The sequence below is a fragment of the Ambystoma mexicanum genome, chromosome 7p (genome assembly GCF_040938575.1).
Source record: "Ambystoma mexicanum isolate Mex_15411 chromosome 7p, UKY_AmexF1_1, whole genome shotgun sequence".
NCBI classification, from domain to species: Eukaryota; Metazoa; Chordata; class Amphibia; order Caudata; family Ambystomatidae; genus Ambystoma; species Ambystoma mexicanum.
Genome location: NC_090939.1, coordinates 378,803,027 through 378,829,854, shown reverse-complemented (window position 1 = coordinate 378,829,854; position 26,828 = coordinate 378,803,027).

Genomic DNA, 26,828 nt, shown 5'->3' with positions numbered 1-26,828 from the left:
CCAGACAGACCTGCCATTATATCTTTTAGGCTTACTGCCTTATGGAAAGTGTGCAGGGGACGTAGCTTTCCAAAATTTGGATTTCTTTGTTCTCAATCATGTGCAATGTAGTCACCATTAATCATATTGGACATAGAAGATGTTACCTTGGGTCTTTCCCCATTGGTGTCATTAGATGTGTCATCCGATGATCGAGTGATTCAGTCATCCAATGTACCAGGTAGATTAACAATTTTTTTCCCTCATCTCTTCCTATGTTTTTGTGTTGACTTCTTGCAACATAATACTAATGTATCATTAGTTTCAATTACTGTATTGTGGTCCAAAACAGCACTGTTGTCCTCTGGTGTAGGAGAAATGAATACCATTGAAGAATCTAGTGCATACTTGTTGCGTTTCAAGCACTTTTTTAGTTTTTTTTGTCCACAGGTATTTTTATTATTTGTTTTTTGTTTTTAGTCATGTTTACTAATCGTTCTTGCTTCATCGAACAACTCTGTTATATTATGGATACGATTAGGGGAGTTGATGTCTAGTTGTGAGGCCAAAGCAATTTCTTCAATTTCAATCACATCACCTTCCCTTTCAGTTTGGCCGTTATCGATTGCATTGATCTTTTTCAGCTCACTGACTTTTATGACCGAAGATTGAAAATTATTGGCAGCATATAAAGTTTCAATGTGCTTAAGTACGGTTGTGTTAGTTTCTTGAGATTTTAAAACAGCCGAACAGGCTGCCAATATAGCTTTCATAAAAATGTGTATTTGCTCCGAGTCAAGTGAAAATTGTCTGTTATGCATGTTTACACTTGACTCATTTTGTTGTTGCTCAGTGGACGGAGTTAAATTCGGAGTAGCCAATAAGTTATCTGCATTTGATGAATCCCTTCCTTATATTATGGGAATACCCATTGCACTGCTGGTATTGCCGTTCACTTATTTTTGAAGATTTTAGCACATGCGTAGTAAAGAGTTGTTATCAATCGGCACTGAATTGGTCTCAGGTAAGAGGAATGAAATGTCAGTACAAGATGGATCCTCAACCCTGATGTCAAGATTGGTTGTAATCACATCAATGGTCGATCTGGTAGCAGACATTTCTGATGTGGCTTAGAAAAATGCTGTAATTTTCCTGTCAGTGACTGTTTTCTGATTATTTGCAATGTGATTATCCTGACTGAGGGCATCAATGAGAGAGGACCTTTTTCAGTCCTAGTTCCAGATGAGCTATCACCCCCCAGCGCTTCTCAGGTTATATGGCATAGCTGCAAAGAAATTGTAAATTTTATAGTGGGGAGATGCGCCGTGAGGGAAGTGACTGACAATTCAACAGTCAAAAGCAGTAAAACAATGTAATTACAGCGAGGTTCACTAAAAATGAACTGTCAGAAAGTTTGAAGCACAAAATGCTTACTGTTATAGGGGACCATGGTCTCCGGTCACCGACATTGTGGTGGTGCCCCTCCTGATGGGGTGGCCCGATGGGCTCAAGGCCCGCGCTGGGCGCATCATGGCGAGGAGGACACTGGGCCTCATTACGAGTATGGAGGCAGCCATGCCCTTAATATCTCTACACTCTTCGGCTTCATTCCAAACTCAAGCAAGTCAAGTCACCTCGCAAAGTTCCATTGTCAGACGAAGATCCAGAGAAGGGATCGTTATCAGCTGAAGGTGAGAACTACATCTGTTTTTTTCTACTAATATTTTGTTTTGCATTGCTATGCTTTGGTGCTGCACCAATTCACCACCTTGGTGAGTCGGAGTACTGAATCCATTTCCCTACAGGATTCACTGATACGTTGTCCAATTCTATGGTACCCTGTTCTCTAGCTGGATGTGATGTTTTCCCCTTCACGATAAGATGCATGCATGAAGTTTGATGTCTTTTGTTATATAAAGCCCTCTATAACTGGCACGCTAAACATTCAACATCTATGGACATCTTGGCCCTTTGCAGTGCTTGCCTCTCTCTTTTAGGTCTACTTGAAAAGAGTACTGATTTGGGGAGAAGGTGTTGAAATACCAGGCTGGGTGTTTCAGTGATACAGAATGCATCAAGATGAATACATCTGTCGTTTCTAGGCTATTTCTAGGGCCAGTTGGATTATCAACATACATGTGCTTTTTTACATGCCTAACTTCTTCCTGTTAACCATTTCTTTCACTAACCAGGTTCTGGCACAAATTAAATGGAAAGTTTATGGGTCGTCCAGGCGTTGCTACAGTCTCATAGCCATTGTTTTTCAATATTATTTTTAATAATATTCATAATCGCATAGAGTAGGGTCTTTTCAAATGTTTTGCTTGGCGATCCAGGGCGATTCTTGAAATGTGCTGGTCTTTATCGATTGTCAGGGGTAAACACAGACTTAAGGTTTTGGTCTCAGAATGTCTGGTACGCAGGGTCTTGGGATAGCCAGTCCGGGACATGAATGTGGCATCATGAGGATGACTGTAAACACCAAGTATGTGTGCTGAAATCCCAGGTTAATCGACTTTTCTGTGGCACAGGTGGTAGTCAGGCCGCCTTCCTCAGGGTGTAAATTGAGGATCATGCAGAGATATACACATGTTCTTTAAGTGTCATGAAAGTTGGTAGTATATTTATAAATAGAGAACTTCTTGAAAGAGCTTACCCCAAACTTGTACTCCAAACCCCACCCCCTTCTTTAGGCAACTGTAGGCTGCGGCAGACCGAGACACTGGCCCGCATGGGTGAGTGAATCTTCCTACGCAGTGTGTGTCGCTCACTGGCTGGAGTAGGCGTGTGGTACCTGGGCAGGCGATGTACAGTCCCTCTTTGAAAGGGGGGAGATGTCTCTGCCTGGTTCTAGTGCTATTATACGGGGCGTACTGCTACAGTCCACACATATTAGAACAACCAAGTGAATGGATGTTAGAAGGATGTAAAAACCGTGATCATCGTTGTTAACCACCACCTCATGCAATAATTTAGTGTTTTTGGAGAATAGTCTGTCGCGTGTGACTGATCTGAATTTGAATACAGTAGTGTAGAAGGAGAATTGTTATAGACTGTATTAAAGATTCTGGGCCTAGTTGGTTGCGTTTTTGTTCAGCACGTGCAAAGTGACACACCGTGAAACAAATTCGGCACCAAGGCGCTACATTTTTCATATATGCAGGGTGCTTTCTTAATTGTGTGCCACAAAGTGAATAGTCGTGACTTTTATATAGGCATAGTGAAGTTTGCTTAAAGTACACACATGTATGGAGAATTTTAACAACCAGTGTTTTATTTGATAGTAAATTCAGCAATCTGAATTTGAATATAGGATGCGCAGAAAATATATTTTATGCAAGCTCTTTAAATTTAATGTAGTAATTTAGACTCTGGGTCTGGTTGGAGACCGCAATTTATAAATGGGGCCTTAGAAGATTTGGCTCTGATGAATTTATGTTTTGTAATAATTACATTATATTAATTTAGTTTCTGGGCTCTTGGGATTCATGTGCAGTGTGCTTTCTTAATTGTGTGTCATCAATTTAAAATATATATTTGCAACTTGTATTGCGTTTTAAAGAATAATGAGGGGTCTGCCAATGTGTCAGAGATCACGCAGTTGCTGAATTGTTCTACAAAGCGTTCAAAATGTTTAAGGTTGGCAAGACTCAGGGGCCGATTCATGGAACAAATGTGCGCCGAAAATCGTGGCGCAAGGTGGCGCAAGCGTGAAAAAGAAAGGGATTCATGGAAGGCCCTGCGTATGTTTTCCCCGGGATGTGAACCAAATCCATGTGTGGCGCACACATCATTGCAATATCCCGAACGCCATGCTCGACGCGCACCGCGAAAGCGCACAACGTTAGCACGCACACCAAAAAGGGGCCAGAGCAGGGGGCGGAAGACGCAGAATGGGGAACAACACGTGAAAAAGAAGGCGTAACTGGGAAGTACTGCAGGGAAATAAACAGAACACCCACACACATGCGAACAACACGTATTCATGGAATCGAATACAGGAAACCTGCACACAGCAAAAGACACACAAAGGTAGGCGGAAGCGTCCCCGCACACAGTATAAAAGTGTGGGCAAACAACAAACACGTATATACAGCTATGATGAATGCCCCATTTGTCGCAGCACTGATCGAGGGACACTGCAGGATAGCCAGGCCCCACATGTTTTTGCCCAGGACCAGCCTTTTTGGGATGCCTGATGACCAGGTCTATGGCAGATATAGGTTTCCACCTCGTATCATACTAGACCTGGTAAGGGAGTGGGAAGATGACCTTACATCACCCACCCTGTGCTCCCAAGCATTGAGTCCCTTGTAGAAGGTGCTCAATGTCCTGCATTTTTTGGCCACTGGGTAATTTCAATGGACAACTGCCATAGTCGGGGATGTCTCACAGGCCACGCAGTCACGCTGCCTACACCAGGTGTTGGCAATCATGACTGCACGCCCCCCAGTTGGCAGGCACATATACATACCCAGAACACCTGCAGAAAGGCAGGCCGTGATCCAGGACTTTTGCAGGGTGGCACACTTCCCCAAAGTGCTTGGTGCCATAGATTGCACTCATGTGGCCCTACGTCCACCTAGGGCCACTGAGCACATCTATCGAAACCGGAAGCACTGGCATTCCATCAACGTACAGGTTGTATGCGGTGCCCATGGAATCATCACCTCTGTCTATGCTAACTATCCTGGATCTACCCAATACAGTTTCATTTACAGAATGTCTGCTCTGAGCCGGAACCTGGAAGCTGGGAAGCATGGTGACACATGGCTCATTGGTAAGTACAAATGTCTGCGCGCATGCATGTCACACACAGACAAATACACAAACCCAACTAATCACAACCATCCTAACCTCCCCAGGGGACAGTGCCTACCCTCTGAGCAACCACAACACCAATACGGAACCCCACCACACCACCCCAGGTAAGATACAACGCTACCCATATTGCAACCAGGGGCATAGTGGAGCACACATTCGGAGTGCTCAAGTCACGATTCTGCTACCTTGACCGCTCTGGTGGCCAGCTACTATATGCACACCCAGTAGTGTGCAGAATCATTGTGGCATCATGTGTCCTGTACAATGTTGCAACACGGCGGGACATACCGGTGGACATGGTGGTGCCCCCACATCCCCAACCACAGGCACAGGTGCTGCCCATGGGAGGGGAAAGGACACGTGGTTAGGCAGCCCGGACCCAGCTTGTGGCCACATTTTTCATCTAAACTCCCACCCCTGCAGAGTGCACACAGGCCTGGCACATACAGGTGACAATCGATGATGACAAAGAGACAGTCAACTGTCACAACCTTACCACCCTGACAATGCTGACACAGAAGTGCTACATTGTGTGCATCCCTAGCTACTTAAACATAAACAATCCTGTGTGACCAAAAGGAACATATGCAAGGTGTGTATCACACCATCCCCTGCAAAGCAGGCCATGACAATCAGTGGTATGTCACCCAAACCCTCCCAACCCACATCACCCTTGTCTGCCACACCATGACATGGCATGCAACAGCAAAAGCCCAACACATGACCAATTACATATGAAGTGACATGGTATAAATGAAAAGAGGCCTGAGACAATCACACCTGACATGAAATCAGATAAAATGACTGACTAACAACCTCCCACACATACAAAGTCATACACAAACGCTTGCCACCAGTGGTAGCATCAACAAAAGACTGAATGCCTGTTCTCATGCACATTGGTCAAGCCAAATCCACTATTCCCTAACCTGTGTGCTGTGTGTGTCTCCTGCAACACACTGCTATGCACACAGCACAGTGAGCAGGCATTGTGTTGGGGATACACCTTGAGCATCACATAAAAAGGACAAGCAACAAAAATAACCCATTGACGCATGTACATGATACCTAAATGGTAATTGATCATGCGCTGCAGGGACACAGTGTGCCAGAGAAGGCAATCTGTGTGCACGTGTGGGCATGGAAGGGTGGTTGTACGTGTCGTGGAGCATTGTGTAAGTGTTTGTGTCAGTAGGGACATGCACTCAATATATGCATGCGAAATCATAGTGACCCTCAGTGTCCTGTACACATCACATGTAAACATTGCCCATGTGTACACCCTAGCATGTCAAACCACAACAATAGCCTGACACCTGAAAAGTAAACACAACACAGGAACAGCCATTGACCAGCAGAACACATCATGTACATGGCACCCCACAATGACAATGTCAGAGAGTGGCCAAACACTGTATCCCAAGCTTACTGTCCAACAACAAAAGCCCCTCCCTCATTTACACATCACCATGACCTTCTGAACAACTGTGTCTGGGGTCTGTAGCCTTCTTCCTTCTAGTCTACCTGGCTTCAGGATCCCTCTACCCCCTGGTCTCCATGTTCTACCTTGTGTGTAAATAGGGTCCAGCACCCTTGGAGGCCACCTTGACTGGTAAAAATACCAAATCACAGAGAACTCCAATGAGCCAAACCCCCAAACCAGGGAAAAAGCCTGTAGCCACAAAAAAACCCTGGAAGAGTCTCCAGTAGATGACTTGACGTCTCAGAAAATGTCCAACCACATGTCCAAGCAGAATAATCGAACAACTAAGGTAGCACAGTTCAACAATGGGTTAACAGGATGGGTAGCATTTTCAGTACACAAATGAGGATGCAACAACTGATGGGCAGTGTCACAGCTCTGGTCTCCAGGCGCTGGGCACCTGCAAGGTAAAACTTACACAGGCCTCTGAGACCCCGGAGGGGAAAGAGGGTCAGGGTTCCGTTGTTAGGATAGGCATTGGCACTCAGGATAACCAGAAAGAGGGGCAGGAGAGGGGAGTTGGATGGGCAAAGGAAAGTAGTCAAAATACAAAATACAACTATTGACAATAACACATACTCAATCAGAGAAACCATGTTCTTCATGCACATTGTACAAAATTGGTTAAATGCAAGCCAAAGAGAGACTTATCTCTGGGGTGAGTGCTGGCCTCCTGCCTGCGCACTCTCAGGTCTGATAACAGGAGCAGTTCAATGCTGCAAAGAGAATGTGAGTTACTATTCTGTGTGTGTTTTCACCACACACACAACACCATTCATGCCTCAAACTAAGTGACTTCTCCACAAACAAACACTCGTGTTTGCTGCTTTGTGCGTATACCTTTGCTTGCCCCCGTGATGGTTCATACACTGTCAATGCAGTAAGGCAGGTGCACGTGGCCCAGCGGTAAATGGAAGACCAAAGTGTTAAGAATCACACATGATAGAATGATCCTTGGGTGAGCTGCAAGACGCGTTTGGCGAGGTGCGACTTCAGTACAAGTCGTGTTCTGCCAGCACGGATTTCAATAGGTGTGCACGTGGCAATTTACATATGCAATTGATATGCACTGCACTCGAGTCTGTGCATCGCTGGGTGCCCCCGTGCGCTGTTTTAGTTTCTGGCTAGGAACGCTACTGCGCTAATACCTCAGCTTCTATGGAGCAGGGGGGACTCGAGGATATGGGCGACGGCCTGTTACGCTCACCTGGTATCCACAGGGATGCCACCCAGCCGGGTTACTTGCTGGTATGCTTCTCAGCTTTGCCCTGATGTGGTCTGCGGGGAAGGTTCTGCCTTGTGGTAGAATTAGGTGCTCTCCGTCATGTCTTCTTTGCAGGGGCGCGTTGTCTTTCATGGGCGAGTGCAGTCCAGTTACTTCACTTACGCCGGCCTGTTTGATATTGTTCAGGTAGGTCTTATTGCTGTTCTTTAGTTTTGTTGCTATCCTGCATGCCTTTCTTTGTTTAAAATGTCTCCTTTTTCTCCCTTAGGTATGCGGAGCTTCAGCACGGCAAACTGGCTTGGTTGAACCCCGCTGGTAAATGATGGAGCATTAAGAGCGCTATGATGTGGTAAGTAAGCGATATGCGCAGCGTTGCAAAGTCTTGCCTTTGCTAACCTCTGTTTTCCTTCCTTGTAGGTCGCGGTGTTCTTCAGCGTGAGTGGAATGTCCAGAGTGGTGCCAGCTGGGAGGCGACCAGCAAGGTAAGCCTTTTCAGCAGTTCGTAATTCTTAGGGAACCAAGCTATGTAGATGCCTCCATGTTGGCTGACAATACAATAAAGTAGTTTCCAAGCACATTGTTGTTCATGGTGTATGAGCCTGGCGCGCCAGGACTGGCCCCATTAGGGCTTTTGAAGAGGATGCCAGGCTCTAGAGGCCCAAGTCCTGTCTCCACCTGGCCAATGGGTTTGCCAGATGGGGTTTTGGCCGAGGGTCGTGACACGTGTGCACCTGACAACTTGTAAAGCTACTTGGCATTTGTTCCTCAACGCATCTTAGCTGTACTGTGTGCTTCTTCCCCAATGCCTGGCCAAACTCACCAGCACTGGCGCTACTTAGCATGGATGTGCAAGAGGCCTGGAGGTGTGGCCCCTCGTGGTGCTCACCTTGCTTGTAGCTCCTGGAAACACGTCTGCTTCTGTCAGACGTCTGAGCACCAGCCCTGTGCTTCTGCTTGTGCACGCATGCGCACATGTGCACCACCCAACGTGGCCAGGTTTCTGTAGTTTTTCGCCCTGTGTCTGCTGGGAAAGGTAGTCTGGAGGCTCATTTTCCTGCAGAAAGGGCATAAAAGCTATTAATAAGGCTGGAAAGTTCCCTGTGTGTGTGTCCTCATGCGGGTTGTCACTGGGCCATGTTTGAGACCTACATCCAACCTCCTCCCACCATCAGTGTGACTTTGACAGCCAAAGGGTGCAGGCTACTGTCTACAGCATGAAGTGCATCAAGCACATATACAGGCAAGAAAAGAACATACATCACAATCAACATCAATAAATGGACATATCAATTATGTACTCACCAAAATTGATTGCAGACATGCAGTGGAGAAAACCTACTTAATCCCCACTAGGGGTGTTAACACAAGTAGTACAGCAGCAGACAGGCCACAGTTATGACGAAAGTCCAATGCCCTTGTGTAAATGGTTCTAACACCGAATCATCCTTGCAAGCCCATGGATAGGGGAAGCAATAGTGTCATATGTGAGTAAGGATCCCAAGCTGCAAACACATATGTGAGACAAGCTTGAAGGGCCCAGCTGGAACAGACAGTGGATGCTTTCAAAAGCCACAAAGCACCACACTGTCACATGAATGCACAATAGACAAACAATTTTAAACTATATTAACTAATTAAACTAGCTATAAAAATCAAAAGTGGCCATATATGACCCGGGGGAAGGCACCCAGGAGGGGGGAGGTACAGGGTGCACCTCAGCACCCACATGCGATGATGTTGAGATAAAAAACTCCATGGGCTCAAGGCCTGCACAGCCCGACCTGTGTGGGAGATAAGTCGTCGTCCTCCTCACCCTCTGACTCAAAGGTTTGACGTGGCACAGTACCCTGACCACGCCTATGCGCAGCTTGCCCCTTGTTGGCAGCAAGTCTGTGGGACGGGTGAGCCTGGTTCTGTGCGGCGATGACATGTAGGTCAGCATGCAGAACCTCGCGTGAGGTAACTCATGTAACACAGAGTTCTTCCTGCATGGCCTGGCTGGACATCTGGTACACCTCCCGGCAAGCATGTAGCTCAGCCGAGATGGTATTCTCCAGCTGCTCCAACCACTCCTCTGTCCGCTGCCTCTGGGTCATCAAGTGCACACCCAGAGTAGCTCGGAGAGAAACATGGTCTTCCCTCAGGGCCTCCCTGTGTGCCTCTGCGTGAGCAGCAATTTCTTGATGCAGAGACACCATTTCAGCCTGGCGTGCTATGTCTGAGGCCGCCATGCCCAGCCTGAGTGAGCGGGCCATGGACTGTGCCGCCTGCTGCTGGAGATCCACCTGCCTAGCAGGAGGAGCACGGATTGGGCCACACACTCCATACTCTGAGCGATATTATCAATTGCTGCCCCATGTTGTTCGGAATCGGCACCCATGGCTTGTTCCCACTCAGTATACCCTGGTGACGCGCAGCCACTGCATTGCTGGGCTTGACACCTGTGGGGCCCAAGAAGCCACTGTCCTTGTTGGGTTGGCACCGTCCGCGGCTGCAGGACTACATTCCTCTGTTGACATAATGCCCCAGACACATCAGCATCTGGTGTGGAGTGTGACCCAGCATCCCGATCCACCACAGGCGGAGGTCCCACCACCATCTGGCCCCTCAGTGCAGATGTCGCGGACAGAGGAGAGTCCACATCAGAATCACTCACCGTTGACGAATGGACCCGACGCACATCCAATTCGACATTGTCGTCAGAGTGATCATCCGGGCTAGACTCATTGCCAGCCCTAGACACGATGGTCTGTAACACAAGTGGGTTCTCGTGGTCTACCACCTCATTACCCCCACTTGTGCCCGGTTGCTAGTGTGATAGAAACCCTGTGCCTGGCATTACAACACCATCCTCTGGCTCCATTGCGTCATCATCTGAAAAGGGGAAAAAAACAAACATGAGTACACATGTCAGAAGCACATAATCCACACACACATAGACATCACATTGACAGCCAATACATGAAGCAGACATGTCACACACAAATGAGAACCTGGCAGGCATCCAGTGGGCTTGATATTCAAACACATCCCAAAAGTAGAAATGGATGTGTATAAATAGCAAAGCATACACAAGTACAAAAAGTAGTATATGAACTCCATCAGACACCACCTCGGTCAGGCACATGTCACAGGCAGAAAAGAGAGATGGCAACAAAGAGATGGCACATTCCATAGGCATGTCTGAACTGCAAATTGACCACTGCTGCAAGTGAATCCAAACACACAATGACACACGTAATATGCATTTACACATGGATCACTAAACCATGATCACCAATATAGCTCCATCCATCTGCAGCTCGGCCCGTACCAGGTGGCATGGGCCATGTAAATATGGTGAATCTCCCAAGCAAAGCAAGGGCCTGAAACCAGGCATGAGGGACGATAACGCCCAGTACGAGCTGCAGGACATGAAGCCTCCACAACACCCCTCAGGGCCTGCTTGAGCACATTGTGCTATGAATGTGCCCTATTCCATCATTCCTTGTGTAAAATCTCTACGGCCAGGCCCCACCATATTAGCTAAGTGGGCCTGGGCGTACACATACTACACAACAATGCACCTTCAGGATTATGCCAGTTGAACATAACGTGTGCAATGCAGAAATCTCACCAGCATGAACATCAATAAACCACATATTAGTCAGTCAACATAAAAGCTGTGGAAGACACATGTGTAAATGAACACTTTCACACACACATAAGTGAGTAGTCGCAATGTTGCACTACACAACGTTGAAGCTGCTTGCATATGTACATGTGAAAGCGTTCAAAAACACCCCTTTCCCCATACACCTGTATTGTGAACATGAACAGCATCTAATACAGCAAAGCGTGCAGCTACAACGCTGCTTGCTTTGATGTATGTGGAAGTGTACACATACACACGTGAAGGTAGCTCCACAGTCATTACAACCCGATTGGCAGGCTACATTCAATCTGCACCCTATGCCAGTTGGTAGAGGCCGCAGATTGACCAATCAACTTTGCTTAACAACCCCTAGGGAGTTCCATAACTGAGTACATGTGTCACAGGATGCACCTGTGCCCGTGGCATTCATGACAGAGAAGGAATGAAAATCTGACCATACATGCCAGGTCACTTTGACATTGCATCAGTGAGTAGGCATGTAGAACAGTGTAACATGGCTCAAAAGTGGGTTGATGCAGTGCAGAACATGTGTACGGTACCCACTATCTACATGAACTAGTACATTATGATGTCTATCAACAAACGTGAAGGCAGTGTAAGGGCAAGTTCAGGCATCACGTAATGGGTTGCATGGCTACAAGCAAACCCCCCCCTAAGTGAAAATGCAGGGAGGCATTGAATGGCAGTGAAAGGGTGACGAGAGACCTGTGTATTGGAATACCGTGTTGACTAGTGTCAATTGCATCATCTGAGTCAACTGACAACACAGCAGATGATAATGGGACAGTAAGCAGGACACAATGAACACACAGTAGTACACCCATGTGTGCAGAAGCCACTAAACTAGTTGAACAGAGTCAGGGGCCCTGAAACAGGGGGAGGCCTGTGCCCCACACTGACTGTGACACCCTAAACATGCGCGTGATGCAGGACTGAACCAGAGTGGGCATGGAACGGATGATCAAATGCCATGAAATGTAGGTCATCCTGGACACGTACTACAATGATCAACTGGTCAAGGACACATAGGGGCATGCATGGAATGTACATGGAGCATGAATGGGCACTCATGTCCCTGCGGAGCATCTGCCATCTGCACAGTCCGAGCGAGACACCCTGCATCAAGGACAAAGGATGTACCCCACTGTATGTGCCTGGCAAGTTGGCAGGGGGAAGTGTGCATGTACACAGGAGCCTTGAACAGGCCATTGCAGTAGTCCAACATGATACCCACCAGTGTCATGGTGAAATTGGGGTACAGGGGGGTGGATGGGCAAGGGAGTATGCCTACGTGGAGTACCCGCATGCAGCCAGAACACACATGCACGTCATGTGATGACATAGTCCCAGTGCTGAGAGGAAAGACACCCCAGGCTACATGCAGAAGGGCCAGTGAGCTGGAACATGGACCGGAGGGGCAGCCGGGTGACTAGCATGTGAGTAGGGTGCAAGTGTGGTGATGAGGACAGTCCCTGTCTGCTCTACATGTCCAGCATGCTGCACAGCAGGCATGCATCAGTGAAGCATTGCATGACTCGCACATGATAACCATGTACACATGACATGTAGTGGCAGTCAAGCACAACACATAACACAAGCAAAACACACATGGTCTGGACAAACACGCCACAACACTCACTGGACGGGGCATCTAAGTCCTGCATCTCTCCCACTCCTTCAACCTATCCTGCCAGTATGAACTCTGAAACGACTGACTCATGCAAAGTGAGTTCTTCCTCCTGAGCTGGTGACCCACCGCGAGTCAACCCAGTCCCGGCATAGTTGGAGGCACGCTTTGGCTTAGCACTGCATTGGAGGTCATCCCAATGCTTTTTGCACTCTTGAGCTGTGCGCACTTCATGGCCAAATGCACTCACACAATCTGCAACTTGCTTCCAGTGGGACATACGATGGGCAGCCATAGTGTGACAATTCGGCCCCACTAGCATATCACGGTTGTGGTCCCGCACGTAGTCCACGAGTAAGTCCAGTTCCTGCATGCAGAAAGGCTTCTTCCTCAATGTGCCGGATGCCGGAGCTGTGTCTGGAGTCCCAGTCTCTACTGCAGGTGCAACCTCCCTCCTCTTGCACAGTGGTCCAGACCCTGACTGGCAAATGCCGCCCTGATCAGTATGGGTAGTGGCGCTGGTGGATTGAACCAAGGGAGTGGCAGGTGGAACAAAGATGGAAGCCCTGACTTGCGTCGGTGGCTGCTGGGTGCTTCTGACTTGACCCTGTGCAGCAACATCTGCTGTGCCAAGGTCACAGACTGGGACTGTCCTGGATGGTAGACTCACAGCCGGGGTGGTGTCGGCTGCATCTGCCCATGCACTTGCCGACACCCCGCTACTCAGGCAGCAGATGACAATACTGCCCCAGGAACATGTGCCTCGGTCAGGGCAGCCCTGCGTGCACTTACCCTGTGCCTCCTGAACTCCTGGAAATCATCCAGGGACTCTTCCGGTGCCAACGCAGCATGCGCTGGCCCACCCTGAGCCTGGGTGGTGGTGCCCACAGCTGGACCTGCAGCTACCACTACCCTTGGGCCCGTGGCAGTTGATGAAATGGACTGCTGGGTCACATGGGCACCAGTGCCAGATGCAAGAGCTGCATCTCCCGTAACCACAGGGGGTGGTGGTATGACTGCACCAACATGTGGCACAACATTGTGCCAAACTGGCGCACCCCTGCCTCTTCCTCCTCTGCGGCCACCCTGGACACCCTGGAGTCCCCCTACTCCCTGGTCATCCTGGCCATGTCCCTGACCACACCCACCACGTGGAGTACACCCAGCTGAGGTGCAGCTCACCTTTTGTGACCTCCTAACCATGGTACAGATGGAGTAGTGCCGGCACAGATGGAGTAGTGCCAATGGGAGGTGTACACAATTGTCCTGGGCAATTGGGGTGAAGGGGGTGGGATACAAGATGTTAACAGCACCCCTGTGCACCTGCAAGGCTGTATGTGACCCCGGCGATAAAGTGGCGGGTCAGGCAATGCTCAGGCACCCCAAAACTGCAGTAAAACCATGCATACAACCCCTGGTAGCTCACGTGTGTGGAATTAACCTCCTGCAGTACGCGGTGGCACCCAGGGGCACGAAAAACACGTATGCATGGGACACGCAGGCTACTATGACCTCAAAAATGGGTAGGCGTTATACAGGGGCACCTGCAGTGGGAAAGATAGCGTGTGCGACTCACCGTCAGACTAGCGTGATAATGAAAAACACGAGTAGCCAATACCCCCGCCAAAAGAAGAGATACGTCCTTGATCCGCTGTGAAGTTGTGATGGCGCGAGAAACAACAAAAAGTAGCAACACACACGTCGGTCTCCACGAAAGGCACATACAGCGAACTGCTGGCCCCGCTCCCCTTTAACCCGTGCTGAGAGAAACGCCTGCGCGCGTCACTTCACTTACGCGCTTAGGCCCTTTCCTCGAATTACACGCATTAACACGTGGACGTGCTGTTTTTTCCCGTGCTGATTCGCTATGCACCTGTCACGAGGGAAACGCCCGCGTGCGTTACATCACAGGCGCGCTTACACCCTAAGGGGCTTTCCTCGAATTACACGCTGATGTGCTGTTTTTTCACGTGCCAAATCACTCTGTATCAAACTGGCCACGCGACAACACACGGAAGACCACGCTTCTGCCCAGAAGGCCATTTACCTGCCCCCAGAGCCGCGAGCCCGCTCCCACCTGCCATCTGCTGCTGCCTGCCTACCTGCTGGCCACGTGCCCTGCTATTTGGTGCCTGCACGTCAGCCATCTGCAGGGGTCCAGTTGCTGTGACTACCCCTGCTGGAACAGAAGACTCCCGACTGAAGTTCCATCGCTCCACAGCCCAGCACCAGGACCCAGTTGCCCACCCATACCTGCCTCGGGGGTTGCCATGTTGGGGGAAACACCATCAGAGACCACTGGCAACCCGCAGCCAGAGAGGCAGAGGGCTACCAGCTTCAGTGCCGCAGAAGTTGGTAAGCTGGTGGAGCAAGTCCTGGTGCATTATGATGCCCTCTTCGGAAGACCATGCGCAGACAATGAAGGACGAAGAGGATATGGAAGGACATTGTGGCTGCCATTAATGCGGAGGGGGTGGCAGCCCGCGACATACCACATGTCCAGAGCGCTGGGAGGACTTCAGGTCCAGGACCCTCAGCAAGGCCTGGCACCTCTTGGAGGCAGCACATGCAGAGGGGTCCCGGGTCCACCTTACCAACAACCAGATGAGGGTCCTGGAACGTATACACCCAGCGCTCCACCTCCGGTCCTTGAGAGGCAGACCCATCTGGAGTTGAGCGGTAAGTGTCGAGGCGTACTGATTGGACGCAGTGCATGTTGAGGTGTGCCAGGAGTGTGCAGCTTGGACATATGTTTTGAAAGGACCATGTATGGATGTGTATGTACAGGGACATGAGCCTGCCACATGTGAGTCCAGTTATGTGTGAGGCACATCAATGGTGTATGTGTTCGAATGCATGATGCCCAAATGCATGTGAGGAAGCACACTTGATTACATTTCTGTGTATGTACTATGGCATGGTTGGGGTGAGACACATGGATGCTGGTTCCACCTTCATGTATGTGCACTGTGTACATGTGCCTGTGTGTGTATTTGACATGTGTGCCACTGTGATACACCATGGATGCATGTGACACCGACATGTAGGAAGCTGATTGGCAGATGTGACATAGTTGACGATGATTTCACTGTGACAGGTGGTGGTGATGTATAGATGAATGTATGTCTGATGGTGTGTGTGCATGTGTTCTGCACTCCCTGTGTTGCATGTGATGTCAAGCTAACCTTCGGATGCTCATGCTGTTGTATGTGTATGGGTAGTGCTGCCTTCTGCAACATTCCTGTTAATTTGTGCATGGGTGTGGGTTCGAATGATATGTGTGTTGGAGAGTGTGTTGGCATCTGTGAAGTTTGGCACTGCCACTCGTGCAACTGTCATGTGTTATCAGACCATTGTACAGTGCCCTGATGCCTCTGTTCTGTCTCTCCCTGTCTGCAGTGTCAATTTATGAAGGGGGTGGAGACGGTGCTGTGGAGCACAGCGGCAGGGATCCCACCGCTAGCTGGAGACGCAAGGCCCAGCTCCCCTCCCGGGTTGTCATCTCTTTTCGGGGAGTGAGGAGTCTGGTGCCGCATCCGTGGCCGCAGCTGCCGAGGGTAGGTCCAAGAGGTGGACTCCTCAGCAGCAGAAGGGGCAGCTGAGACCCCACAGGGGCTGTTAGGCAGACTCCTGTGCAGTGCCCTTAGGGACCACTACACACAATTAAGACTACAGGTGGGAATACAAGTTTTACCTTTGGTACAAGCCTGTACTACTATGTTCAAGTGGTAGCAGTAGCGGAGCAGCCAGGCTTATCTCATGAGTATATGAGCAGTAGCAGAGATTACACAAAGGGACCACAATTACTATGACTCAAGCAAACACTGACTTAAGGTTTCAGGTAAAAAATATAAGTACATTTATTTTTAAACCATTTTTTATAAACACAACACTTCTATTAATTCAAAAACCACATGTAAAATACACTACGACTAACCAATTCACTTTGTACGGTATACTTCAAGCTAAGTAGCCTGTGTTTTAGAGGACCGGTGTTATGAAACAAAAGACGTTACCAGGAATACACTTGCGATCACTTTTTGACAGTAATGACAGTTCGGTCTTACTAAAGAAATGAGTATCCGCGGCAAGAAATGTTACCGGGGCAAAAACACACTTAGCACCTGAGATACCCAGACAGAGTTGGGGGCAAAAATCATAGGCAATACTTTTGTCAAGGCAGACAGAACCAGAGAACACTCTTAGACAGAAATTCAAGAGTCAATAGGCCGGTGCCAGTGTCAAGTGGAACCGGGTTCGTTTTGTCGACAATCACACAGTCGGATAGTTCACGATTCAACATAGCCAGGAGTACTAAGATATTGTCAACAGAGGAAGTAAAAGTTATAAGAAGGAGGGAAGACAAGGGCAAGCCTTGGATGAGGAGAAAAGGGATTCATCCTAATTCCTCGAGCAGAACACAGTACCTTATTCAATGAAGAGGCTGGTGCCACGGCAGTTGTTCCTGGTAGTTTCCTGCAGACCCATGGTTCCTGGAGCTTCAATCCGAAGGAGGACGTCTGGAGGGGTCCACACGACACAGGCCTGAAGACAGCGAAAGCGACGGTGATTGAAAGGTGTGCTCCATAAAAACAGGAGAGGCTCTTCAGATGGCTATCTGGACCACTACAGCAGTGTGCCGCGATTTCAACCAAGGAAGAGGATCCTCTGGCTGTGGAAGATGAGCTGGTTATCCCCACCAGTCTCAAGGGAAGAAGACTCCGGACTGGATCTCCTCTTAGTCGTTGAAGGGAAGATAGCTCAGGACAGAAGCAGGGCTTCACCAGGATGGGGCAGTTGCAGCAGCCGTCGTTCTCTCCGCTTCTCTTCGGTTCCTTGTAGTTCCAGTGGCGACTCTCTGACTTCTAGCCCAAGAGACCTGCCTCTTACGCGAAAAACCCCCATTCACACAGCCTGGCTGTCAGTCACCCAGCAGGGGGGTTGTCCAGCCCGGACAACTACCCTGACCAATCATGACAAAGTGTGACTTGTGTTTCCTAGGATACCCTGTGCAGGGGGTGACTACCCCCCTCCCTCACATTCAGTCCACCTAGACACCCAGGCGCCTTGAGGAGGGCTTCTGAGCAGAAGCCCGCCAAAAGACAGTGAACAAAGAGGGCAAACCTAGTGTGCAGCGCAAAGTAAAACACAAGAAGGACTTTAACAAAAAGAAACGGCGAATAAACCCAACTGGATCCAAATGAAAGACGATTTGGTCAAGCAGTTTTATGTTTGAGGCTAATATAATAGCCAAGAACAATACCACGTTTATCTAATATAATCGCGGTAGAAAAGTTAAGGTAGATACCACTGCCAGCAGCCAAGTCTAAATGTTAAAAGAGCGAAACATTGCTCTAGGAGGTACAGATAAAAAGGGATACGAATTAACCCTTTTCACTACTCCATGGAAGATGGGGTGTACTGGATCTGTGGTAGATTGACTAAGTAAAGTTAATGGTAACTTTAGCCTTTTCTGGGGGACGGTAGTTGCCTCAGAAATGGATTCAGGGGAAGTCTCAAAGACAACCCTGTGCCACAGCACTGAAGGTGCTGTGTGACACACAAAAAGAAGGGGGCTACTGAAGTGGTGTACTTCAGAGTCCACAATCACAAAAACAGAGAAATACACATGGCAAAACATAGGCAAGAGTGGGGAAAAGCGCTCACTCTTACCAAGTGGGAACAAAATAAACTCCAGAAGTCCAGCAAAGCAGCTGGGGGACTCACTAGGTGAGGGAAATTAGCCATAAAGGAGAATTTTCCCTAACACTCGCCCCCCCCATACTAAGGGACAGAAGGATTTAATCCACTCCTGGATGGACCTCATACCTCTAGTCGGTTACAAACATCCTAGAGAGACCATCAGCATTTTGATGGTGACTTCCTGCTCTGTGCTCAATGGAAAAATCAAATCCTTGCAGGCAGATTGACCATCTGAGTAACTTTGCGTTTTCCCCTTTCATTTGCATCAGCCATCTCAAGGGTTGGTGGTCAGTCTGAATAGTGAAGGTAGATCCATACAAGTATGGTCTAAACCTCTTCAGTGCCCACACAATAGCAAAGCATTCTCTTTGTATTGTTGCCCACCTTGTCTCAGGATCCTTTAACTTCCTGCTGATTAAACACATGGGGTGTTCCCTACCTTTCTCATCTAGTTGACAAAGGACTGCACCTATACCTACATTAGAAGCATCAGTTTGTACAATAAATGGTTGGTGATAGTCAGGAGCTCTTAGGACTAGAGCTTGACAAAGGGTTTTCTTTAGACCTTCAAAGGCCTGATTGCACTCCTCATTCCACCTGAGCTTTTTAGGAAATTTGGGAGAGGAGATGACATTCAAGGGAGAAGCTATGGTCCCATAGCTCTCTATGAAGTTCCTATAATACCCAGTGAGAGCTAGGAAGGCTCTCACTTGGGTTTGAGTAGTAGGGGTGGCCCAGTTTTGTACAGCTTGTACTTTGCTAGGCAATGGCCTTATTACACCTCCTCCTACCTCATGCCCAAGGTAGACCACTGAACTCTGACCGATTTGACACTTGCTGGTCTTTATGGTCAGATGGGCCTGTTCTAGAGCCTGCAATACATACCCTAGGTGTTCAACATGTTCTTTCCATGTAGGGCTGAACACTGCAATGTCATCCGAGTATGCCACGCAGAAGTCCTCCATCCCATTCAGAACTTGATTGACCATCCTCTGAAATGTAGCAGGTGCATTCTTAATCCAAAAGGCATTACCTTGAATTGGTAGAGGCCAGCTGGGGTGGAGAATGCAGTTTTCTCCTTGGCATGCTCTGTCAGGGCTATTTGCCAATAGGCTGACATTAGGTCAAATGTGCTGAGGTACCTGGCTGCACCAAGTTTGTCCACCAGCTCATCTGTCCTAGGCAAAGGATGGGCATCAGTCGTGGTGACTGCATTTAGAGCTCTATAGTCCACGCAGAATCTCAACTCCTTGGATCCTGCCTTTGGTACAAGCACAACTGGGCTAGTCCATGGGCTAGTACAGGGCTCTATAACCCCAAGTTCAAGCATCTTGTTGACCTCATCCTTATGTGGGATCTGATATTGTCTGACATTCTGTACCCCCTGCTTTTGACAGGCAAACAATCACCAGTGTGTATGTCATGCTGGCCCCAAGGGGTCAAGCCTGGTTAAAGTGAGAACAGGGAGGCAAACTGTTTTAACAGTAACTTGCGCTCATCCTGCTGGTCTGATGTGAGACTGGAAGAGTGATTAACTCCTTCCACTTGCTCATCGAAAGGTAAGCCTCTGAGGAGGTCAGGCAGAGGTTCACTCTCCTCCTCCTCCTGAGCTGAAGCTAGAAGTAAAGCTCCTATGTCAGGTCTAGAGACATAAACCTTTAAACAGTTGGTGTGAAAGACTCTGGGAGCCTCCTTAGGATTGCCTACGTCCACCAGATAGTTCACTTCTCCAACTTTACCCACAACCTTGAAGGGTTATATCCATTTGTGCTGCAATGCACTCTGCCTTGTGGGGACCAAAACAAGAAAAAGCTGGTCTTGAGTAAACTCAACCATGTTAGCCTTCTGGTCATGCCAATGTTTGACCAGAGCTAGACCAGCCCTCAAGTTATCACTTGCCTCTGCCATCAAGTGTGACATTCTCCTCCGGAGACCTATCACTTAGTCAGTCACTCTGACTGGCTTGGGGGAAGGAGCACTCTCCAACCCCTCCTTAATCAGGGCCAATGGACCTCTGACCGGATGGCCATAGAGAAGTTTGAAGGGACTGAATCCTACTCTCTCCTGAGGGACTTCTCTATATGCAAAGAGAAGGCATGGCAGTAGAAAGTCCCACTTTCTTCTAAGGGGTTCTTCTGAAGCACCTATCATGCTCTTCATAGTTCTGTTAAACCTCTCTACCAGTCCATTGGTTTGGGGTGGTAGGCAGTTGAGAACTTGTAGGTGACTCCACAGGTTTTCCACATGGTTTGCATGTAGTGGGACATAAAATGTGATCCCCTGTCAGATATCACCTCCTTAGGAAAACCTACTCTGGTAAAAATACCAAGTAGGGCCTTAGCCACAGCCGGAGCCATAACAGTCCTCATAGGTATGGCTTCAGGAAATCTAGTGGCATGGTCCACTACAACCAGGATACACCTGTTGCCTGAAGTTGTGGGAGGGTCAAGAGGACCAACAATGTCAATCCTAACCCTCTCAAAAGGAATTCCCACCACTGGGAGAGGCACTAAGGGTGCCACATTCTTGGACCCACTCTTGCCAGAGGTTTGGCAAGTATGGCAGCTTCTGCAGAATTTGTCTACTTCTGTACCCATCTTAGGCCATTAGAAGTGCAGAGATAGCCTTTCTTTGGTCTTCATAAAACTTAAGTGACCAGCCAAAGGTACCTCATGGGCTAACTGCAAAAACTGGAGTCGGTTCACTAGAGGTACTACAAGTCTTTTATAGTCTCCAGGGGTTGACTCAGGTGGTTCACTGTAGAAGAGGCCATCTTCCCAGTGCAACCTATACTTCCCAGGCTCAGTCCCATTGAGCTGAGAAGCTGCCTGTTGGCGAAGACCTTCCAAGGTAGGACACTCTTTTTGTCCCTTACTGAAATCTTCCCTGTTGGGTCCACCTTCTGCCAGTAACGACTGCAGCTGAGGATGGTCAACAGGGTCAAGATCTCCTACCAAGGTAAGATCCTCTTCTAGATCTGAATCTTCAGTATCTAGTTTGGCCATACGGGGTTGAACCTCACACTCAGCCTCAGCTGGTGTGGGAGTCACAGATGTTACTTTGGACAGTCTCTGAGATGTGCTTCTAGGCACAGGAGTGCTTGCTGGTTTCTTGCTGGCAGGCTTAGGTTTCCCCTTTGTCTTTTCTTGTCCTGCAATAGCATTAAGTAAGTCCTGTGGACTTGGGGTGATAGCTTCCTCTATCATGTACCCAGGAGAGCCTCTTAAGGTTCTCTCCCTTGCAGACCTTGTGAGCTCCTGCTTCCTTCTGCTGTGAGGTCTGGGGGTACTAGACACAACTCCAAGTGTTTTAAGATCATTACCCAACAGGACCCTCCTAGGTATGTTATTTTGCACACTTACAGGTATTCTGACAGTCATGTTGTTACACTGGATGAGAGCTGGTAACTGGGGAACCATTTGCACAGGGCCTCCAGCTAACTTGGTTAAGTGTTTGGGTGCCTTAGCAACTCCTCCACATTTAAAAAATATTCATCAACCACAGTTATGCTGGCTCCAGTGTCTGTGATGGCAGGGGTTTCCTGACAATTCACAAGAACACTATCTTTATAATACTCTTTAATATTATCTGGGATTGATTTATAGACATCTAAGTTCTGTTGTTCCCAAAGACCCAAGGACACCAAATAAACACTAGCTGAGACTCTCATGGGTTAATCAGCTAGTAGCTGAAAGTTTCCACTGGTAATAGGTACTTCATCCACCTGAGAGAAGGCTAAGGAGACAGTGTTGATCCCTGAAGGTTTACCCTTACACTTGGGATCATCTTTCACATGGCCAGGCAACCCACAAACAAAGCATTTCCCAAATGCTCTCTGGAATGGGGGTTTGCCCTGACCTCCATCTGGTGTGGAACCAGGTGGTACACTAGCCTGATTCGGTTTACCTTATGGCTTACCCTGGTTATGTGTGGGGCCATCTTTTGGATTGGAATTATTGGAATTCTCTGTGTTGTCTTTCTTTGGCTGCTTCCCCTCATCCTTCTTCTGAGTAGCCCCAGAATACTTGTGAGTGGCCCTGTTGGCAACCCACAAGTCAGCAGCCTTAGCTAGCTTCATAGGATCTATCTCCTTTGAATCAGCCAAGTGCTGTCTAAGCTCAGGGGAGCAGACATCAAAAATAGACTCCAACATTACAAGATTCCTCAAACCTTCATAAGTGTTCACTTTGTAACCCTTAACCCAACCATCTAAGTTTTTCAAACATTAACACACCCAGGTAGCCCAAGGGGTACCATCATGCTTTCTGAGGGTTCTAAACCTCTTAAGATACTGGGAAGGGGTCTTCCCAAACCTAGCTATTAATGCTAGTTTCACACACTCATAATCCTGTTTAGCCTCCTCCCCAACTCTATTACAGCATCACTTGCAACAGGGGGGAGCCTAGAGAAAAGCCAAAGAATCAACGGATTCCCTGAGATACCTTGAATCCCATGATTGTACTCAAACATTGCTAACCAATCCAAAATATCAAGTTTAGTCTCATACATACCAATCATTTCTTTTGGCATATGGGGTCTCTAAGGGCTGGAAGACCTAGAGGACTCTGGGAGAGAAGCATTTTATAGAGACAGTTTCTTCATTTCTAGTTCATGATTCCGCTCCATTTCTCTGAGCATTAACTCTTGATGCTTCATGGCAGTTTGTGCATCAATATGTTTCACTTCTAATTCAAGTCTCATTTTCTCCAGAGCAATAAACTCAGGAGTAAGTGTAGGACCTGTGGGGGTCCCTGTGGACAGAGGTTGTGAATTCTGAGCAGGCAAGGGAGTTGTAGGGTTTCATAACAAGGACGCATCTACTTCTTCACAATTAACACTCTCAGAATCAGAAACATCAAAATCTACATTTTCTAGAGTGGTGGGCCCATCTGACCCACTCGCCAGACTTTTTCCCATTAATTTTGCAACCAGTTCAGATTTCTTTCCTTTACCAGAAATATTCTTATCCCCACACATGGTTCTCAGAACCTCAGCAGTATAGAGTAAAAGACTCTCTTCAGTGTAGCTTTCCATATTTGACATGATTTCTCAGTTAAATAGAATTAGTGGTGTTAGCCTTGTGCTTAGTTGAACCCAAGCAACAGTTGCACTCTAAGTGTAATCACTCTACTTCCAAATCCTCACCGGTGTGCACCAGTGTTAGGCAGAATCATGTGCAGTGCCCTTAGGGACCACTACACACAATTAAGACTACAGGTGGCAATACAAGTTTTACCTTTGGTACAAGCATGCACCGCTATGTAAGAGTGGTAGCAGTGGCGGAGCAGCAAGGCTTATCTCAAGAGTATATGAGCAGTAGCAGAGATTACACAAAGGGACCACAATTACTGTGACTCAAGCAAACACTGACTCAAGGTTTCAGGTAGAAAACTATAAGTACATTTATTTTTAAACCATTCGTTATAAACACAACACTTCTATTAAACTTAAACAAAAACCACACGTTAAATGTACTACAACTAACCAATTCACGTTGTACAGTATGTCTCAAGGTAAGTATCCTGTGTTTGAATGAACCAGTGTTACGAACAAAACACGTTACCACGAATACGATTGCGGTCACTTTTTGACAGTTCGGTCTACTAAATAAACGCGTATCCGTGACATGAAATGCTACCGGGGCAAAAACACACTTAGCACCTGAGATACCCAGAGGGAGTTGGAGGCAAAAATCACAGGCAATATTTTGGTTAGGCAGACAGAATCGAGAAACACTCAGAGACAGGAGTTCAGAAGTCAAAGGGCCGGAGCCAGGGTCGAATGACACCGGGGGCCTGTTGCCGAAGATCACACAGTCAGACAGTTCACAATTCAACGTAGCCAAAAGTACTTCGATATTGTCAATGTTCGGAAGCAAAAGTTATAAGAAGGAGAGAAGACAAGGGCAAGCCTTGGAAATGAAGAAAAGGGATTCACCCAGTTTCCTCAAGCAGAACACAGTACCTTGTTCCAATGGTGAAGTTTGTGCCCTGGTAGTTGTTCTGGTTGGTTTCCCGCAGACCCACGATTCCTGGAGCTTCATTGTGAAGGAGGACATCTGAAGGGGGTCTGCACCACACAGGGATGAAGCCAGCAGCAGCGACGAGGAATAAGAGGTGCGCTCCTTAAAAACAGGAGAGGCTCTTCAGGTGGCTATCCGGACCACTACAGCAGTGTGCAGCAATTTAGACCAAGGAAGAGGATCCTCTGTCTGTGGAATATGAGCTGGTTATCCCCACCAGGCTCAAGGGAAAAAGACTCCGGACTGGATCTCCTCTTAATCGTTGAAGGAAAGATAGCTCAGGACTGCAGCAGGGATTCACCAGGATGGGGTCGTTGCAGCAGCCGTCGTTCTCTCCGCTTCTCTTCCGTTCCTTGTATTTCCAGTGGCGACTCTCTGACTTCTTGCCCAAGAGACCTGCCTTTTATGCGAAAAACCCCCATTCACACAGCCTGGCTGTCAATCTCCCAGCAGGGCGATCATCCAGCCCGGACAACTACCCTGGCCAATCATCACAAAGTGCGACTTGGGTTTCCTAGGATACCCTGTGCAGGGGGTGACTACACCCCTCCCTCACATTCATCCTACCTAGACACCCCGGCGCCTAGTAGGAGGGCTTCTGAGCAGAAGCCCGCCAAAAGACAGAGAACAAAGAAGGCAAACCTAGTTTGCAGCGCAAAGTAAAACACAAGAAGGACTTTAACAAAAAGAAATGGTGAATAAACCCAACCGGAGCCAAAAGAAAGACGATTTGATCAAGCAGGTTTATGTTCGAGGCTAATATAATAGCCAAGAACAATACCACGTTTATCTAATATAATCGCAGTAGTAAAGTTAGGGAAGATACCACTGCCACCAGCCAAGTCTTAATGTTAAAAGAGCGAAACAATGCTCTAGGAGGTACAGATAAAAAGGGATACGAATTAACCCTTTCCAGTACTCCATGGAAGATGGGGTGCACTGGATCTGTGGTAGATTGACTAAGTAAAGTTAAAGGTAACTTTACCCTTTTCTGGGGGACGGTAGTCGCCTCAGAAATTGAGTCGGGGAAAGTCTCAAAGACAACCCTGTGCCACGGCACTGAAGGTGCTGTGTGACACACAAAAAGAAGGGGGCTACTGAAGTGGTGTACTTCAGAGTCCACAATCACAAAAACAGAGAAATACACATGGAATAAAAATAGGTAAGAGTGGGGGAAAAGCTATCACTCTTATCAAGTGGAAAAGAAATAAACTCCAGAAGTCCAGCAAAGCTGCTGGGGGACTCACTAGGTGAGGGAAATTAGCCATAAATGAGAATTCTCCCTAACACACGTGCATTTCATTTGTAAGTTTTTATGTAGCACTTATAAGTTAAATGTAGATGCGTAACTATAGCAGTGTTTTTTTTTATCCGTTTCTAGAAGAATGAAAGGCTAACCATCCACTGTGATTTAACCTAACCCAAGAAGCTTGCACTTAGATATCTGTACACGTTTTTTGTTTTTTTAATGCTCAAGATTTCTCATTGTGGATATCAGGCTACAAAATGCTTTCGCTCATGTGCTGACTGGCCCTTCTAGTTGCAGCAAGAGTTCTTTTGTCAAAAAATGTTTCGAAAATGCCCACACTGCGACAACACATGTCCCTGATATTATCTTTGGTTTTACAGTCGCTGGCAATCGCTTTACCACACCTTGCAACAGCAGTTTAAACACCTTTGGTTTGTAGAGGGTATGCCCGAAAGTCTGAATGACAATCATTTATTGCCATCAAGCATGGTGAATATGATAATTGTGGACGATTTGATGACCGAGGAGGCTCAGAACACTGAACTAGAAAAAACCTTTACTCAATATTCCTATCACTGCCATCTGAGCATTTGTTATATCGCGCAAAACTTGTTTAACAAGGGCAAGAGCAACAGATCCACAACACTAAACGCCAGTTATATAGTGTTATTTAAAAACCGTTGTAATAAACAACAATTAGCCATGATGGCCCGCCAGATGTACCCAAGCCAAAACACATCTTTTCATGGAGGCTTTTGAAGACATGACCAGTAAGTCCCACGGATATCTCCTGGTTGATTTGAAAACAACCACTCTAGAGGATTACAGATTGTGCCCTGATATATTTATACTGGAATTAACCGCTGTTTATATCCCGAAAAAGACATTTAAAAAACAACATTAAGTGCAATATCGTGTCCGTAGCCGCTCACGCTTTCACCATGTTGACACGCATACAAAGAAAGATTGTGCTGCTGAAAATGCTTGCATATGCCACCCCTCAACAATGCAAGACCATTCTAGCCACGTCCTCTGTCAATTTGGTGGGCGCTGTTTGGGGA